Here is an 18,430-nt window from a genome sequence, read left to right as displayed (position 1 = left end):
ATGAGATTTCAGAAATCTCATGCACACACGTTGGTTTTTGTTTGATCAGTATTTTCTGCTTTGCTGCGTTTTTTGGACATAGGGCATGTCACTTCTTTCAGCGTTTTTGCAGCGTTTTTGCAGCGTTTTTTCACCCATTGACTTGAATGGGTGATGGAAAAAAGGCTGCAAAAATGCAGCAAAAACGCATGTAGCATTATTTGCTGTGTTTTTTGTGCAGAAAAATCATGGCCAGCAGGAAGTGATCTCACAGCCAAGAGCTTAGGGGTGTGGTTAGTGAGGTGTGAAGAACCATTGTGAGCCATTGTGAGGTGTGAAGAGCCATTGTGAGGTGTCCTGATTGTGATCTATTGTGAGGGAGTTTCTGGTAGTAAGGTGTTAGCCATGTCTTGGTATAGGAGGATGAGCATTAATGTTTCCCAACTAATCATGGAGGTAATTTTTTTTTTAATTTGCGATATATTTATCTACCCGATTGTTTGCAATGGTACACTTTGCGATGCTCATGTGCTGTTATGTACACGTTCATGTGTTCTGCATGTGTATGTTTGTATCTTCCTTGTCATGAATGTTGGCTTCATTTCATCTTGCATTTGGTAATTACTTTTTCATTTATTTTTCCAAGGTGGAAGCAATGCCTGTAATTTGGGATGTAGCTTGCCCAAACTACAGTGATCGTCAAAAAAAGGCCGATGCATGGCATGTAATTCGCCGTAAATTGTTCCCCCGCTGGGATGAAGGCGATGCTAAGCTCCACTGGGGTCACTCAACTTTATTATCATGCACAGATAGACAAAAAAATGCACCAAAACCGCACAAAAAAACGCATCTATTATAAGCAGCTGAAAATTGGCATAAAATACGCAGCAAAAAAGTCCTGTGTGAACTTACCCTAAATCCGCAAAAAATCCGCAGCAAATCCGCACAAAAAATGCGTCAAATCCGCACCTACGTTTTGTGCCAAGAGATGCAGAATCCGCACCAGAAATTCCTAAGCCTAATCTGCAACGTGTTCACATAGCCGAATACATAGATATGCTAATTTGGTGATTAACTTCACTTATCTGCAGAGAATCTCTGGTCATGGACAGATAGCCCTGTAAGGCACTATCCCAGTTAGGCCGGCCTCACACTAGTGACTTTTACAGACGTATGAGCGCATAAACTACGTCCGTAAAATTCGCATTACACACGGCCCAATGATTCCCTATGTCCCCGCTCCTATCTGCCGTATTTTACGCATCCGTATTATACGGTCTTGTACAGCCGTAGAAAATCGCAGCATGCTGCGTTTGTCACCGTATTGCGCAAAAAAATCGCCAATGAAAGTCTATGGGGGCGAGAAAAATACGGATTACACACGGACCAGCAGTGTGACTTGCGAGAAATACGCAGCGGTGTTAGTGAAAAGCCGGTAATTGAATTACCGGCTTTTCACATATCTCGCGCTGAATTAAATATACATACATAATATATATATATATATGTGTCTCAATGACATATATATGTATATATACACTCACTGGCCACTTTATTAGGTACACCTGTCCAACTTCTTGTTAACACTTAATTTCTAATCAGCCAATCACATGGCGGCAACTCAGTGCATTTAGGCATGTAGACATGGTCAAGACAATCTCCTGCAGTTCAAACTGAGCATCAGTATGGGGAAGAAAGGTGATTTGAGTGCCTTTGAACGTGGCATGGTTGTTGGTGCCAGAAGGGCTGGTCTGAGTATTTCAGAAACTGCTGATCTACTGGGATTTTCACGCACAACCATCTCTAGGGTTTACAGAGAATGGTCCGAAAAAGAAAAAAAATCCAGTGAGCGGCAGTTCTGTGGGCGGAAATGCCTTGTTGATGCCAGAGGTCAGAGGAGAATGGGCAGACTGGTTCGAGCTGATAGAAAGGCAACAGTGACTCAAATCGCCACCCGTTACAACCAAGGTAGGCCTAAGAGCATCTCTGAACGCACAGTGCGTCGAACTTTGAGACAGATGGGCTACAGCAGCAGAAGACCACACCGGGTACCACTCCTTTCAGCTAAGAACAGGAAACTGAGGCTACAATTTGTACAAGCTCATCGAAATTGGACAGTAGAAGATTGGAAAAACGTTGCTTGGTCTGATGAGTCTCGATTTCTGCTGCGACATTCGGATGGTAGGGTCAGAATTTGGCGTAAACAACATGAAAGCATGGATCCATCCTGCCTTGTATGGAGCATCTTTGGGATGTGCAGCCGACAAATCTGCGGCAACTGTGTGATGCCATCATGTCAATATGGACCAAAATCTCTGAGGAATGCTTCCAGCACCTTGTTGAATCTATGCCACGAAGAATTGAGGCAGTTCTGAAGGCAAAAGGGGGTCCAACCCGTTACTAGCATGGTGTACCTAATAAAGTGGCCGGTGAGTGTATATATACTGTATATATGTTTTAACGAACATTTGAGGCCATAAATCCATTAGATGTCAGTTTTGCAAGCCTGCGAGAAAATATCGCAGTACGGATGCCATACGGATCACATATGGAGGATGGCATGCGCAAAATACGCTGACACACCCTGCCTACTGATGACATACAGATCACTATTTTGGGGACCTTTTTGCGTATTACGTCCGTAAAAAACGGACCGTATTTTTATACGCTGAGTGTGAGGCCGGCCTTAGGCTCTATATTCACATGTTTTCCTGCAGGCAAAACCTGCTCTCTTGGCAGTAAAAAAGCCGCTTACAAAAAAGCAGGTTTTGCTGAGTTTTGTTGCATTTTTTTCTCCCCCCAAAAATTATTCAATTTTCTTTGGTTCTTGCTGCATTTTTGTATGTACCCATTGTTTCCTATGGGTGAAAAAAGTCGCAAATCAAGCTGAAAAAACGCTAAAAGAAGTGACATGCTGCAGTTTGCAAAAACACAGCGTTTTTTTAGAGCACGCCAACAATACTCGATTAGGACTCGAGCATGCTCAGATAATACCTTATCGCAGTACGCTAGCTCATCACTAATCACAATCCTTACTCCCTGATCACAGTCAGTTCTAAGCATTTTTCAGGACATTTTTTCTTTAAGAGTAATCGGCGTGTAGCAGTCGGAGTCATCCCCGCTTGTTCCATGACCCCTCTAAAATAAGCTTTATTTACATTTGACATAAATGCTCTAAAATTATTAGGATCTCGTTTTAGCAGAATGACGCCACATCCTCCCACTCCCCTTCTGCCTAACCGATAATCTGCTGCTTCTCGATCCTTTCACTCTGAATACATTAATATAAATTACCTCTACATGAAAACAATATTTTACTTCTATTTTATCCATTTATTCGTTTTCATTAAATGACATATTTTAGCAAAATTTCCAACAGCAAAGTTTTGCATCACTTTTGGGCACAACATCGACAAAACGATCATCAAAAACAATTTCATGTATAGGCAAGTAAAAAATATGACAATATATGAAAGTAATTAAAGGGGTTCTTTAGTTTCGAAAAACACTTTATAAATGCTGAGTTGATAGAGGAGGGGTCTTCTGCACAGTATCCTTGACCAAATTGGAGAGCAGGTGCAAAGAACGTCTCTCACTTTGGAGGACTTGTCCAGTCCTCCGTTGAGCAGACAGCCCATTAATTTGAATAGGTAATATGCAATACTTCTTCTCTCCATGTGGTGGCACTGCAGGGAAATAAAACACCCGCTTCCAGGTTTTCCAACACATTAAGGCTGATCCCTGAAGGCACTGCAGGAGGGAAACTTTCTGACTACCTTCTTTTCGTCTCTGGATCATTACAAATATAGAATCAACGCATTGACAAAACTATTATTATGGGCTCACCTAGTGAGGTGAAATATTTTAAGTTGCAGGTCTGGATGAGCAGCTCGGACATGGCGGATGACATGTGGATCAGCGAGGATGACTAAAGCAGGTTATCAAAGGTGAAGGTGCTTGGATATACCCAGGATCAGTAGCTGTAAAGGAATCTGGTATCTTCTAGCAGGACAATGATTAACCCAAAAAGTAAATACAGTCTAGTTTCTTACAGCAGGGCAATGATAAATAGCAGCAATGTAACAGAGAAGTAAATGCAGTCTGGTGTTTTCCAGCAGAGTAATGGTTAATAGCAGCGATCTAATGGAGTGGTAAATGCAATATGGGTGAAGAACTCCGATGAGATGCAACAGTCCAGAGTAGTAAGTCTTGATGGACGACATGTGGATCAGGGAGGATGAGTAAAGCAGTTTATCACAGATGAAGGTGCTGGGATATACACAGGATCGGTAGCAATAAAGGTATCTTCTGGCAGGGAAGCAGTTAATCACAGAATTCATACTGCTATCTTCTGGCAGGGCAATGATTAAATGTAGGAGTAACCCAAAAAGTAAATCCAGTCTAGTTTCCTGCAGCAGGGCAATGATAAATAGCAGCAATGTAACAGAGAAATAAATGCAGTCTGGTGTTTTCCAGCAGGGTAATAGTTAATAGCAGCAATGTAAATGCAGTCTGGTGTTTTCCAGCAGGGTAATAGTTAATAGCAGCGATGTACTGGAGTAGTAAATGCAACATAGGTGAAGAGCTCAGATGAGATGGGACAGCGCAGCAGAGCGAGTCTTATCAGATGACACGTGGATCAAGGCCAGTACAGCAGGGTATGCAGGACAGCCGACAAATAAGTACAGCAGATAGCACAGATGAAGGTGTGAGAATACACACAGGATCAGTAGCAGTAAATGGAACAGGTATCTTCTGGCAGGGAAAGCGTTAATCACCTAATTCATACTAGTATCTTCTGGCAAGGCAATTATTAAATGGATGAGTAGACCAACAAGTAAATGAATTCTGGTATCTTCCAGCAGGGAAATGATAAATAGCAGCAATGTAAAAGAGAAGTACAGTGGCATGTAAAAGTGTGGGCACCCCTGGTCAAAATTACTGTTATTGTGACCAGTTAAGCAAGTTGAAGATGAAATGATCTCTAAAAGGCCTAAAGGTAAAGATGACACGCTTCATTTGTATTTTAGGCAAAAACAATTGTAATTTTTACATGCTAAGAATGACAAAAAGGAAAATGGCTCAATGGAAAAGTCTGGCCACCCTTGGAGATTTGTGTGCTCAGATAACTTTGGCCAAGGTTTCAGACCTTAATTAGCCTGTTAGGGTTATGGCTTGTTCACTATCATCGTTAGGAAAGGCCAGGTGATGCAAATTTCCCAGATTTATAAACCCAGCCTCCTCTAGCCTTGTGCCAAGACCAGCATCCATGGGTTCTTCTAAGCAGCTGCCTAGCCCTCTGAAAATGAAAATGGTGGAGGCCCACAAAGCAGGAGAAGGCTACAAGAAGATAGCAAAGTGTTTTCAAGTTGCATTTTGCTCAGATCGAAATGTACCGTATCTTTCGGATTATTAGATGCACTTTTTTTCATCTGTCGAGATCTCAATCTGCGCATGCGTCACCTCCGGCGTCCATTTTCCCAAAGCCCACCCCAAGGATATGTACCGGAGTGAGGACCTCCGCTCACCGGCGCTGACATCTTCTGAGAGGACGGGGCCCACAGTATTGTCCCACTCCTGCCACAGCAGGCCTCCTGAAGCAGCAACCCTGGCTCCTGTAACCCAACCCCACTGCCCACACCCCCAGGTAAGCTTTTGTTAAAATAGATTTTAAGACCCACCACCATTTTATTTAAAAAAAATTTTTTTCCTATTTTCCACCCCAAAATTTGAGATGAGTCTTCTAATCCACAAAATATGGTAATTAAGTAATGGCAGTTAGCAGGAATAGTGGAGGTCAAGATAAGGTCTGGAAGACCAAGCAAAATTTTCAGTGAGAGCTGCTCGTAGGATTGCTAGAGAGGCAAATCAGAACCCCCGCTTGACTGTAAATGACCTTCAGAAAGATTTAGCAGACTCTGGAGTTGTGCTACATTGTTCTACTGTTCAGAGACAAGTACACAAATATGGCCTTTATGGAAGAGTCATCAGAAGAAAACCTCTCCTGCATCCTTACTGTAAAATTGAACTCAAGAAGTATGCAAAAGAACATGCAATCTTCAGTAACTCTGCAATTTGCCTGCGGTATTCAGCAACTCTGCTATCTACCTGCAGTCTTCAGTAACTCTGCTCACAAAGGATTGCACAGACTGAATTCACTTGTAGCAAACCCTCAGCTGTTAATATTACGTCTGTACAGGATTTAAGTCTCCGAATTTTGGCAAAAATGCGTCCATTCAATGACAACAAGCAGAGGTCTTGAAATGTGTCAATCCTGGTAGGGTTGCAATGTTATGTCTGATATTGCAGCTGAGCTCCTTTGAAATCAATGATGTTGCGTTGCAATACCACACACAACCTTTAGCCAGGTGTGGCGCTGTTTTAGGGAGAAGGCAGACATTACTGGCACAAGTACCGGTACCCAGTAGTGCTTTTAGGAGGATTTCTTTGTGTCTCACACGAGCCACTAGAAATATCATTATTAACCCCTAAACCACCCTAATTTGGGAAGAGGCGTCATGTGTCCCCCCTTTTAACAACAAACAGAATTTCTCTTTCAAGGGCGACATTTTCTAAGAAATCTCTATAACCGGCAGAGAACTGCGTCACTGAACCGCAAATTCTATGCAGCCATTAGCGTTTAATCAAACCTTCCGAATGCGGATTCCTTTTATTGGATGGAAATACAATATGGAAGTAAAAATTAATAGAGCAAATTAACGCGAAGGTGTAAAGCGGATGATTGTGTTTAGTAATAATTATCAGAACCTTTCTTCATCTTTCATGTAGGAAAATACCAGCTGGAAATTATACAATAAATCTAGAATTACGGTAGTAGTAATCGATTGTGGAATGAGATCTTTTTATGTATATAAATAAAAAAAAAAAAAAAAAAACAAGGGGTCCAGCACCAACTATAGGGACTGTGATCTGAGCTGCAGTACCCCAGAATGGCCACTAGTATTATTATTTTTATATTATTATTTTATGGCCATAAAACTCTAAAATGTTGTTGCTCAAATATTTTTTGACCTTGTGTTTTTTTTATATCAGTCACACCAACTTTTCGAAAAGTGGGCAAACGTGGCGTAATTTTTTTTTTTACGTCATTTAATTACAATAAAAATGATATGAATTTATATAAAACGTATATATTTTTTATATCGCACTACTTTTAGAAAAATTAAAAAAAAATTTTCCACAAATAAATATTTTCTCTGTGTCGCTATATTTGGGAAGCCATAACTTTTTATTTTTCTGTCAATGGAGTTAGTGAAGGGCTTTTAGCGGCGTGAGCTACAGTTACGTTTAGCAGTATATATCTTTAGATAATTTTTAATTGTATTTTCTTCTGAAAGGTGAAGTGATAACCTAACCTCCACTGCCAAGAAAACAAATGTTTTTTTGTTTTTTTTCATGGTACAGACTAGGCGGGATAAATTATGCTAGTGGGGACTTCTACGAAAATTGACAATTTCTAGATTATTTTTTGATCATTTATATAAATATTTTTTTAAAACTTTTTTTATTTTTTTTTGCAATTTTTTTGTCTTCTTTGGAGATTTAAGCATGTGATCTCTTGATTACGCACTTTTGCATTGTAGTATTTTTTATTTTTTCAATCTCTCTATGTAACCCCTTAGATGCCACAATGGCCATTGACCAGAGCATCTAAGGGTTGATCTCCAGTAAATGGAGCCAGCAGTTACAAGGCTCACCTACTGAGGTGGATCCACTAAGCCTCAGGTCTGGGTGGTCACACATAGCCTTGCCATTGGTATATGAGGCAGGAAGGCATGTGAGGCTGATGGAGGTGTCCAACAAACCAAGACATAGGTGTGTATCTTAGTAGGCCTTAAATAGGGCTAGGCAGACCATGTCATGGAGGCACACTTACAAAATTTCACGTGGAGCAAAGTAAAGGGCAGCGGCCATAGGGGAAGGTAGTGGAGCCGTGCCGAGCCAAGGAAGGTGCTTGTATCCTCTGTTTGTAGTGCAGGCTCACCTCCTGAGCCCGTTCCTAACATCCCATAATATACACTCACCGGCCACTTTATTAGGTACACCATGCTAGTAACGGGTTGGACCCCCTTTTGCCTTCAGAACTGCCTCAATTCTTCGTGGCATAGATTCAACAAGGTGCTGGAAGCATTCCTCAGAGATTTTGGTCCATATTGACATGATGGCATCACACAGTTGCCGCAGATTTGTCGGCTGCACATCCCAAAGATGCTCCATACAAGGCAGGATGGATCCATGCTTTCATGTTGTTTACGCCAAATTCTGACCCTACCATCCGAATGTCGCAGCAGAAATCGAGACTCATCAGACCAAGCAACGTTTTTCCAATCTTCTACTGTCCAATTTCGATGAGCTTGTGCAAATTGTAGCCTCAGTTTCCTGTTCTTAGCTGAAAGGAGTGGTACCCGGTGTGGTCTTCTGCTGCTGTAGCCCATCTGCCTCAAAGTTCGACGCACTGTGCGTTCAGAGATGCTCTTAGGCCTACCTTGGTTGTAACGGGTGGCGATTTGAGTCACTGTTGCCTTTCTATCAGCTCGAACCAGTCTGCCCATTCTCCTCTGACCTCTGGCATCAACAAGGCATTTCCGCCCACAGAACTGCCGCTCACTGGATTTTTTTTCTTTTTCGGACCATTCTCTGTAAACCCTAGAGATGGTTGTGCGTGAAAATCCCAGTAGATCAGCAGTTTCTGAAATACTCAGACCAGCCCTTCTGGCACCAACAACCATGCCACGTTCAAAGGCACTCAAATCACCTTTCTTCCCCATACTGATGCTCGGTTTGAACTGCAGGAGATTGTCTTGACCATGTCTACATGCCTAAATGCACTGAGTTGCCGCCATGTGATTGGCTGATTAGAAATTAAGTGTTAACAAGAAGTTGGACAGGTGTACCTAATAAAGTGGCCAGTGAGTGTATATATTTACGTTATATGGTAACAAAGGTAAAAAGGATAACATTCTGTCCCCCCTTTGGGGATCTAGGTTTGCCCAGTACAGTTACTGGCTTTACACCCTATTATAACCTTCCATTATCCTCAATAATAACACGAGGCAGTATGCAGTGAGCTCCCCCTAGTGGTGGCTAGAATTTTGTGTTTCATTCTATGGGGACAGCTAACACCACCAGGAGGAAGCGTTGGCACAGGGTGTTTCCTATTTTTCTATTTTTTTCTTTCTTCACGAATGAACGTAATGCAATTTTTGGCATTTCGCGTAATGTGAACAAGCCCCAATGGATTTTATTAATTGCAAAACACGGCACCCAGCTAATACCAGGGTTCACATTCTCATGAATCATCCGTGCTGCCTGCAAGGAACATAAGAAGTGTTTCCATGGTAACTGCCTTCACCAAACGGGATTGTAAAGGTTGCGTAACTATTGTTTTGCTGTTGTTCTTTTCTATGTGGGCCGATGCAAGAAAGACAGATCAGATTCCGTGTGGATTCATACTATGCAATTGAACGTTTCTCGAAATAACATTGATTGTTCGACTCGAAGAATCAGCCGACCTCCTACGGCTCCCTTTGTCTTGAGATGTCGGAGTTGTTTTCCTTATGTGGCAGATGACAATGGTTTCACTGCGGCATCGCAGATTGGGTACGGACGCACTTCATTAGTGATTTTTAGGCTTCTGCTTAAAATTAGCAAAATAAATGACTGGGAACATGCCCCCCCCCTCCCCCCCAAAAAAAAAATCTCCCACAGACATACCTCCCAAGATGTGCAAGTCTCACTCCAAACAGCGCAACACTAAATTCGGAATAATACCTCCACACACAATGAGGTCCCCACAGAGCCCCCCCACACAAACTATGGGACCCCTATAGTCCTATCACACACAGTGTAATTCCCCACACAGTGTGATGCTCCTACAGTTCCACAACACAATGTAATGAGCCTTCCACACACAATTATTTACCATGGTGCCATCATACACAGTACAAAGCCCCCTCAGTGCACTTACACATCTTTGAGCCCTCCACACAAAATTATGCCCCACACAGTATGTTGCCCCTCAGTGCATTCCAGTAGTGTAGTGCCCCCACAATGTATTGTCTCACAACATCCCCACACAGTATGTTGCTTTTACAATGTAGCATACACAGGATTAGGCCCCCACAGTTCCCCACGCACACATTATTATGTCTATAGATGCACTGATGCCCCCAAACAGTATGATTCCTCCAGAGTGCCCCCACATGTTTCTCTTCCTCAGTATGGGGCCCCTAGTGACCTCCACTATGCTTCTCATACAGTGCCCCACACACAGTATGATGTTCCCACAGAGCCTTCAGACATACTGCTGCCTCCACACAATATGATGTCTCCATAGTGCCCACATAGATGATCCAATTACACAGTACGATGCCCCAGTGCTCGTTCTCACACTATGATGCCCCCACAGAGCTCCCAACATACACAGTATGATGTTGTAATAATTATAGGGGATAACTCAGGAGACTCTTTGCATGGAACAAGACAACTACAGGACACAGTTTTATAAGTGGTAAAGTCTATATTATCACACGGTGATTCAAACAGGTGCAGAGAGAAACTCAAGTCCACAACACTTGGTGCAAATATCAAATGCAGCTCAGCAGTCTATAAGAAACTTCAGAGGGAAATGCAATCACGCAGAAAGTCTATGAAGCACAATTATTCTTGAGGATACTTGACACGAATAAGTCCTTGCTTAGTCCAAAACACAGATAGATATGCTTATAAGGCAGTTCAAACAATATCTTAGCTCAACCAGGGAGGTCTGGGTAATAGTCTCAGGTTCTTGCAAAGCAGCAAAAGCTTACATGTCCAGCAAATGCAGATGGAAGTAAACATGAGCAGCAGATGAAGGAGGATTACTGGAACTGGTGTATGCAGCAGGAACTCAGAGCAGAGTAGCAGGATAACCCCACAGGTTCACAGGAGCAGGTATATAGACAGGGAGTCATCAGAGGTCGGGAGCTGGATGCAAGGCAGAATACTCTAGCACAGACTGAAGGCTGGGGTGGAGTTTTATAGCAGGAAGACACAGTGCACATGAGACCAAAGACGCCATCTTGGAAAAGGGCAGTAATGCACAAAAAGGTAATAAAAAATGTTCAGAGTCCTGACAGATGTCCTCATAGAGTCCTGAGACACACTGATGCCCCACACAGTATGATGCCCCCACAGACGATCCCATTACACAGTACGATGCCCCCAGTGCTTGTTCTCACACTACGATGCCCCCACAGAGCTCCCAACATACACAGTATGATGTCCTCATAGAGTCCTGAGACACACTGATGCTCCACATGGTATGATGCCCCCACAGACGATCCCATTACACAGTACGATGCCCCCAGTGCTCTTTCTCACACTATGATGCCCCCACAGAGTATGACAGTATGATGTCCTCATAGAGTCCTGAGACACACTGATGCTCCACACGGTATGATGCCCCCACAGACGATCCCATTACACAGTACGATGCCCCCAGTGCTCTTTCTCACACTATGATGCCCCCACAGAGCTCCCAACATACACAGTATGATGTCCTCATAGAGTCCTGAGACACACTGATGCTCCACACGGTATGATGCCCCCACAGACGATCCCATTACACAGTACGATGCCCCCAGTGCTCTTTCTCACACTATGATGCCCCCACAGAGCTCCCAACATACACAGTATGATGTCCTCATAGAGTCCTGAGACACACTGATGCTCCACACGGTATGATGCCCCCACAGACGATCCCATTACACAGTACGATGCCCCCAGTGCTTGTTCTCACACTATGATGCCCCCACAGAGCTCCCAACATACACAGTATGATGTCCTCATAGAGTCCTGAGACACACTGATGCCCCACACAGTATGATGCCCCCACAGACGATCCCATTACACAGTACGATGCCCCCAGTGCTTGTTCTCACACTATGATGCCCCCACAGAGCTCCCAACATACACAGTATGATGTCCTCATAGAGTCCTGAGACACACTGATGCTCCACATGGTATGATGCCCCCACAGACGATCCCATTACACAGTACGATGCCCCCAGTGCTTGTTCTCACACTATGATGCCCCCACAGAGCTCCCAACATACACAGTATGATGTCCTCATAGAGTCCTGAGACACACTGATGCTCCACATGGTATGATGCCCCCACAGACGATCCCATTACACAGTACGATGCCCCCAGTGCTCTTTCTCACACTATGATGCCCCCACAGAGCTCCCAACATACACAGTATGATGTCCTCATAGAGTCCTGAGACACACTGATGCCCCACACGGTATGATGCCCCCACAGACGATCCCATTACACAGTACGATGCCCCCAGTGCTCTTTCTCACACTATGATGCCCCCACAGAGCTCCCAACATACACAGTATGATGTCCTCATAGAGTCCTGAGACACACTGATGCCCCACACAGTATGATGCCCCCACGCAAGATCAAGGGGAAAGTTTGGATAATGTATCATTATCAGAAGTGACTCCTTATCTGTGCCCTTAAAATTATTATATAGTGACATAACGTCCATATGATATTAGGTCACTTGACTGCGGTGGAGAACCACAGGTCTCCTTGGGAATTTATAGGGACGCAATATCAAACTGGATTTCTACCATAGAAGCAAAAAAAAATACAAATTGGGCTCAGACGAAAAATGAAGAAGATGGGGTGGCAGAGTCCCTTTCTCAGAGTTTTCAAGCCCCAATCTTGGGATTGTTTTGGGTCCCAGTATTCGGACACCCTGTGATCAGAAAGGTATTCACCGTCCATAACTTCTTTTTTTTTTATGTGTGTGTGTGTGGGGGGGGGAATAACCCTGTAAAAACTTATTTTTTTAATATTAGACCTTTTGAATCCAATTATTTTAACACCAAACTGTATGTAGCCCCTTAAAGAGGACTTTTCCCCAAATGTTCATGTTGAGCTGAACACATAATATAATAGTGGAGTAAAACTTTTTTTTAATTATTATTATTATATTATTGTGTCCTTTCTGATATTAGCAGTCAAAGTATTTGGCACCTAATGAGTCCAAACTTTAACAAGTTTAGTCACTCGTTAAAGTACTAACAGCGCCCCCCCTTGTCCATAGTATTGCTGCTCATAATTATTGAAGTGAATTAAGAGCTGCAATACCAGCGATAGCCAATGGACAAAGGTGGCGCTGTTTCTATATATAAAAAAAAGGTTTTGGACATGACATTATAATTGTATTTCCCCTGTTACTTCACCATCACTATGACAATTTTAGCAGTAAAATCAGCTGTCTCATGAAAGGCAACTATCAGGGAAGACGGCAGCTCGTATAACATTCCTTCTGATCACATAAATGGAAGGAGATGGTAACGGCTGATCCAACAGCTCATTAGTTTTGGGTTTCCAATTACCCTTCACTACATGGGTCGTATTTGGAATTCTAAAGGAATTTGAGGTTGGCCACGGTCTAATATCTTACATGCTTCTGCTTCTTATCCCTGTGGGAATATTTAGCATTTTTGGATGGACATAGAAAGAAAATTTTACCCTTCAGCATGAAATAAAGAGACTACAATAATTAAGTGTTTCTAAGATTGGGAGCAAAAAATCTGCTTATTTTCCCAAAACAGCGCCGCTCTTGTCCACAGGCTGTGTCTGGTATTGCAGCTTTGTTACTTGAAGGGGATTGACTCCGCTAGGCAAGTTATCAGCTAGCTACATGATACGTGATAACTTGCTGATCAGAAAAGATAAAACAGCTGGGACCCCTATCGATCTCGAAAACTGAAATGACCTGTTAAAAAATAGCAGTAGCAGCGCATGTGCACCACTACTTAATTCATTATCTATGGGACTGCTGAAGATATGTCCCATAGACAATAGAAAATGTGAAAAAGGAGCAATCAGCTCACCTGTCCAGGTGCACGGCAAAATACTCCAGTAATAGCAGCAGTCCAAACGATAGCCGGCACTCACATCTTCTTAAAAGAATTGCTTTATTGATCCGGTAGTATAAAAAGGCCCCAAAATGGTTGAAAACAACAGTGCATAAATTAAGAAGGCAAAAAATAAATATCCGCTGCGCTCCCAGGAAACATGTTTAAGACATGAATAGTCCTTTGTCAAGCACAAAGCCTGGTCAACTACCGGGATTATATCAGGCCAGAAACCAGCCCTGGTAGCATGAGAGTTAAACCGAGAAATGGATGTGTGGATTCGTGGATTGAAATAAAAGTGTAGCCCAAGTTTACATTATATAGTTAACCGCCTTAAGGGCACACTAGACAATACACTATATACAGGATGGTTATACATATACAGTGGCCAGGCTCCTGCTATGGGTCAAATCTGGTTTCTACTAGCGGTTCTATTTATCTTCATACCCCTGGGTGCTGGTAATGGTTTGGGATCCACGGAGGAAGTAATGGTTTGAGTTCCATGCAGGATGTAATGGTTTAGGTTCCAAAAAGGAGGTAATGGTTTGGGCGTCCACCAAGGAAGTAATGGTTTGGGATCCACCTTCGAAGTAACAGATTGAGATGCACCCAGGAGGTAATGGTTTGGGATTCCCCATGGAGGTAATGGTTTGGGATCCACCCAAGAGGTGATGAGTTAAGATCCACCCAGAATTTAGAAGTTAATGGTTTGGGTTCCACCCAAAAAGGTAATGGTTTGGGATCCACCAGGAAGTAATGATTTGGGTTCCACCTATGACGGAATGGTTTGTGTTCCACCCAAGAGGTAATGGTTTGGGATTCACCCAGGAGGTAATGGTTTGGCATCCACCCATGAGGTAAAGGTTTGAGATCCACCCATGAGGGCATAACTCAGCTAGCACGATTCCTACATGTAAAGGAATCTGTGAGAACATATCTAAGGTGTGTCCTAACAGAGACTAAAACTGGACCACTCTGTTGGCTTTTACCCATCCCCTTGCTGCCATAATAAATCGATTAGCCCTGGTGATCACAATGACAGAAAAGACTGACAGGAAGATGGCAAAAGAGGACATTTATTAAAGATACATTAAAAAGGGAAATAAAAATTTGCTGTACTGTCCCTGCCCTCATAAACTATAAAAATGTGATGCCCAGTGCACTTCTATGATCCTTGTAATTTTGTGCGACAGCAGCTGATCCTCACTGCTCCCCCTTCTGTCTGGACAATATGCCATACAGCAGTGTTTAGCTCCACGCAGTTCGAGGTGAGGGGGCATGGTCTGCTCCTTGCTAGTATCCCTGCAGATAGCTAGACATGATCATGGGGCTAACGAATACTAGAAGCTGGGGGTGGCGAGGAGGCCACGCCCCGCAGTGAAGGGGACATTATCAGGGGGCTGACTGCTACTACCAAAAGCCAGGAGAAGGCCACGCCATCACCATGCCCCCTCTTATCGGAGTGACAGTTTCTCATAGTGGAGAGCTTCACACTGCTGTATGATGTATTGTCCCAGACAGGAGGGGGGAGCAGTGAGGAGCAGCTCCCAAAACACGTAAAAACAAGTGTTATAAAGATAATGGAAGTGCACTGGGCATCTTATCTTTATAGTTTATGAGTGCAGGGACAGTACAACATTTTTTTTTATCTCCTCAGAGTCATATTCTTTCTTTTCTCCTCGAGTACGTCAGTGACTTAATGAGGAACACTCACAATGAAATGTAATGACAGGTTTTCTTCTTTTCATCCACTCTCTTTTGTTCATCTGTCTGTAGAAGATCCTGGTCCTCACACGCCCAACCTAAGAGGGTTCAGGTCAAAGATGAAAACATCCCCCATATTAGATTGCTTCCAACCGTAACAATAGGAAACGGAAATCATTTCGAATGTAGCTAAAAATGTCTTGTTGTGTCTGAACACAACTAGTATGTTCATCCCTACTGATCAGATATATCCACTCAGCATACAAACTAAGAATCCATAACCAACTCACCCGCTTCCACCAGTCAGTAATCCAATAGTAGTGAAAAAAGAGCTGATGGATTTTCTTTCATAAAAAAAAAGTATAAATCATTTATTGAATCTTCATTAAAATGTCATATATACATCCAAAGGAGAAAAGTACCACCATGTTGATGCATTTCGACCACAAGACACGCTTAGTCATAACATGCGTAATACAAGCAAGGATGACCATGAGACATTATACAGTGGCATGTAAAAGTTTGGGCACCGCATGGTCAAAATTACTTTTATTGTGAACAATTAAGTTGAAGATTAAATGATCTCTACAAGGCCTCAAATTAAAGCTGACACATTTCCTTTGTATTTTAGACAAAAAATATACATTTTTTCATATTTTACATTTTAAAAATTACAAAAAAGATAATGGGCTGATGCAAAAGTTTGGCACCCTGCATGCTTAATACCTAGTAGCACACCTGTTTGCAAGTATCACAGCTTGTAAACGCTTTTTGTAGCCAGATAATAGTCTTTCAGTTCTTGCTTGAGGGATTTTCATCCATTCTTCCTTGGACAATTCTTCCAGTTCTGTGAGATTCCTGGGCCGTCTTGAATCCTCTGCTACTTTGAGGTTTTGCCACAGATCTTCAATGATGTTCAGATCAGGGGACTGTGAGGGCCATTGTAAAACCTTCAGCTTGCACCTTTTGAGGTCGTCAATTGTGGATTTTGACATGTGTTTAGGATCATTATTCATTTGTAGAAGCTATTCTCTTCCTCTTTTCAGCTTCAGCTTTTTACAGATGATGTTATATGTTTGCATCAAGAATTTGTTGAAATTTCATTGAATCCATTCTTCCCTCTACCCGTGAAATATTCCCTGTGCCATTGGCTGCAACACAACTCCAAAGCATGATTGATCCATCCCCATGCTTAGTGGTTGGCGAGATGTTATTTTCCTGAAATTCTGTGCCCTTTTTTCTCCACACATACCTTTGATCATTGTGGCCAAAGAGATCTATTTTAACCTCATCGGTCCACAGGACTTGTTTCCAAAATGAATTAGGCTTGGTTTGATGTTATATTGTATACTTCTGACTCAGAATTTTATGGTGAGGATGCAGGAGAGGTTTTCTTCTGATGATTCTTCCATGAAGGCCATATATCTGCAAGCAGTGTCAAGGGCCCACCAGTAACATTGACTTTGGGGGCCTACTTTCACCTGTATACAAATATTACATTACCCGTGTTCACAAATTTACCTATATCTCTATATAGTAGTAATAAACTGGATAGTTTGGTTAATGAATAAGATGCTTCTTTTTTCTATACAGAGTGAATAAAGTGAATTATGCCATGTACTGCCCATACAGTGGGGTTGGGGTTCCAGCTTTGCAGAGGGGCCCACCAGGGTATTCCCGTTACCCTATGGCCCAGTCCAAGCCTGTCTGCAAGTTTCTCTGAACTGTAGGACAATGTACCACAACTTCAGAGTATGCTAAATATTTCTGGATGTCTTTTGCAGTCAAGCAGGGGTTCTGATTTACCTCTATAGCAATCCTACGAGCAGCTCTCACTGACATTTTGCTTGGTCTTCCAGACCTTATCTTGACCTCCACTGTTCCTGTTAACTGCTATTTCTTAATTACATTTCAAACTGAGGAAAAGGCAACTTGAAAACGCTTTGTTATCTTCTTATAGCCTTCTCCTGCTTTGTGGGCCTCCACTATTTTTCATTTTCAGGGTGCTAGACAGCTGCTTAGAAGAACCCATGGCTGCTGTTTTGTGACACAGGGTTAGAGGAGGCTGGGTTTTTATAAAGCTGGGAAATTTACATCACCTGGCCTTTCCCAACAATGATAGTGAACAAGCCATAACCCTAACAGACTAATTAAGGTCTGAAACCTTGGTCAAAATTATCTGAGCACGCAAATCTCCAAGGGTGCCAAAACATTTGTATCCCCCATTTTCCTTTTAGTAATTTTTAAAATGTAAAGGATGAAACACTATATATTTTTTACTTGAAATACAAAGGAAATGTCATCTTTAACTTTAGGCCTTTTAGAGATTATTTCATCTCCAACTTGCTTAACTGTTCACAATAACAGTAATTTTGACCAGGGGTGACCAAACTTTTACATGCCACTGTACATAGAGAGTATATATAGCAAATACCATAAGAATTACAGACACTGCAGAGTTTTATTTTTTCCCAGAATTAATGAGATGTCTAATTTCCATATTCCTAGTAATAAAGCCGTAAATATTGTCCTGGGATGCGGTGCTCCTACGGGTGGAATAAGCACAATCTTCCTCTAATTAACTTTTTAGACGCAGTCACATTTTTAATCTCGGACCAAGGACATAAATAGGTTTCTGGATTCTGACAAGAAAACGCATCATAGTGTGAGTGCCATTTGTGAATGTTTTCATATTCATTGCAATGCAATTTACCTTGGTGATCGGCCTGTGAGGAGGGGCGTGGAATTATTACGTTAGCTTCCTTTGTTGTGAGGTTAAAAGTGACTTATGGTAATGTCGTAAG

At 42.4% G+C, this 18,430-nt stretch overlaps 1 long non-coding RNA gene across 1 annotated transcript; it reads left to right on the top strand.

Annotated features, from left to right (window-relative positions):
* Window positions 1–356: 356 nt before the first annotated feature.
* On the top strand, window positions 357–4,265 carry LOC143818594 (uncharacterized). The gene is made up of 3 exons (XR_013224628.1): window positions 357–435; window positions 3,849–4,008; window positions 4,095–4,265. It is a non-coding gene; the product is annotated as an uncharacterized LOC143818594 (long non-coding RNA).
* The last annotated feature ends 14,165 nt before the right edge of the window (window positions 4,266–18,430 follow it).

Source organism: Ranitomeya variabilis, chromosome 3 (genome assembly GCF_051348905.1).
Source record: "Ranitomeya variabilis isolate aRanVar5 chromosome 3, aRanVar5.hap1, whole genome shotgun sequence".
NCBI lineage: Eukaryota > Metazoa > Chordata > Amphibia > Anura > Dendrobatidae > Ranitomeya > Ranitomeya variabilis.
The sequence above is the reverse complement of the archived record's forward strand: the minus strand, read 5'-3'. Positions and strand labels throughout refer to the sequence as shown.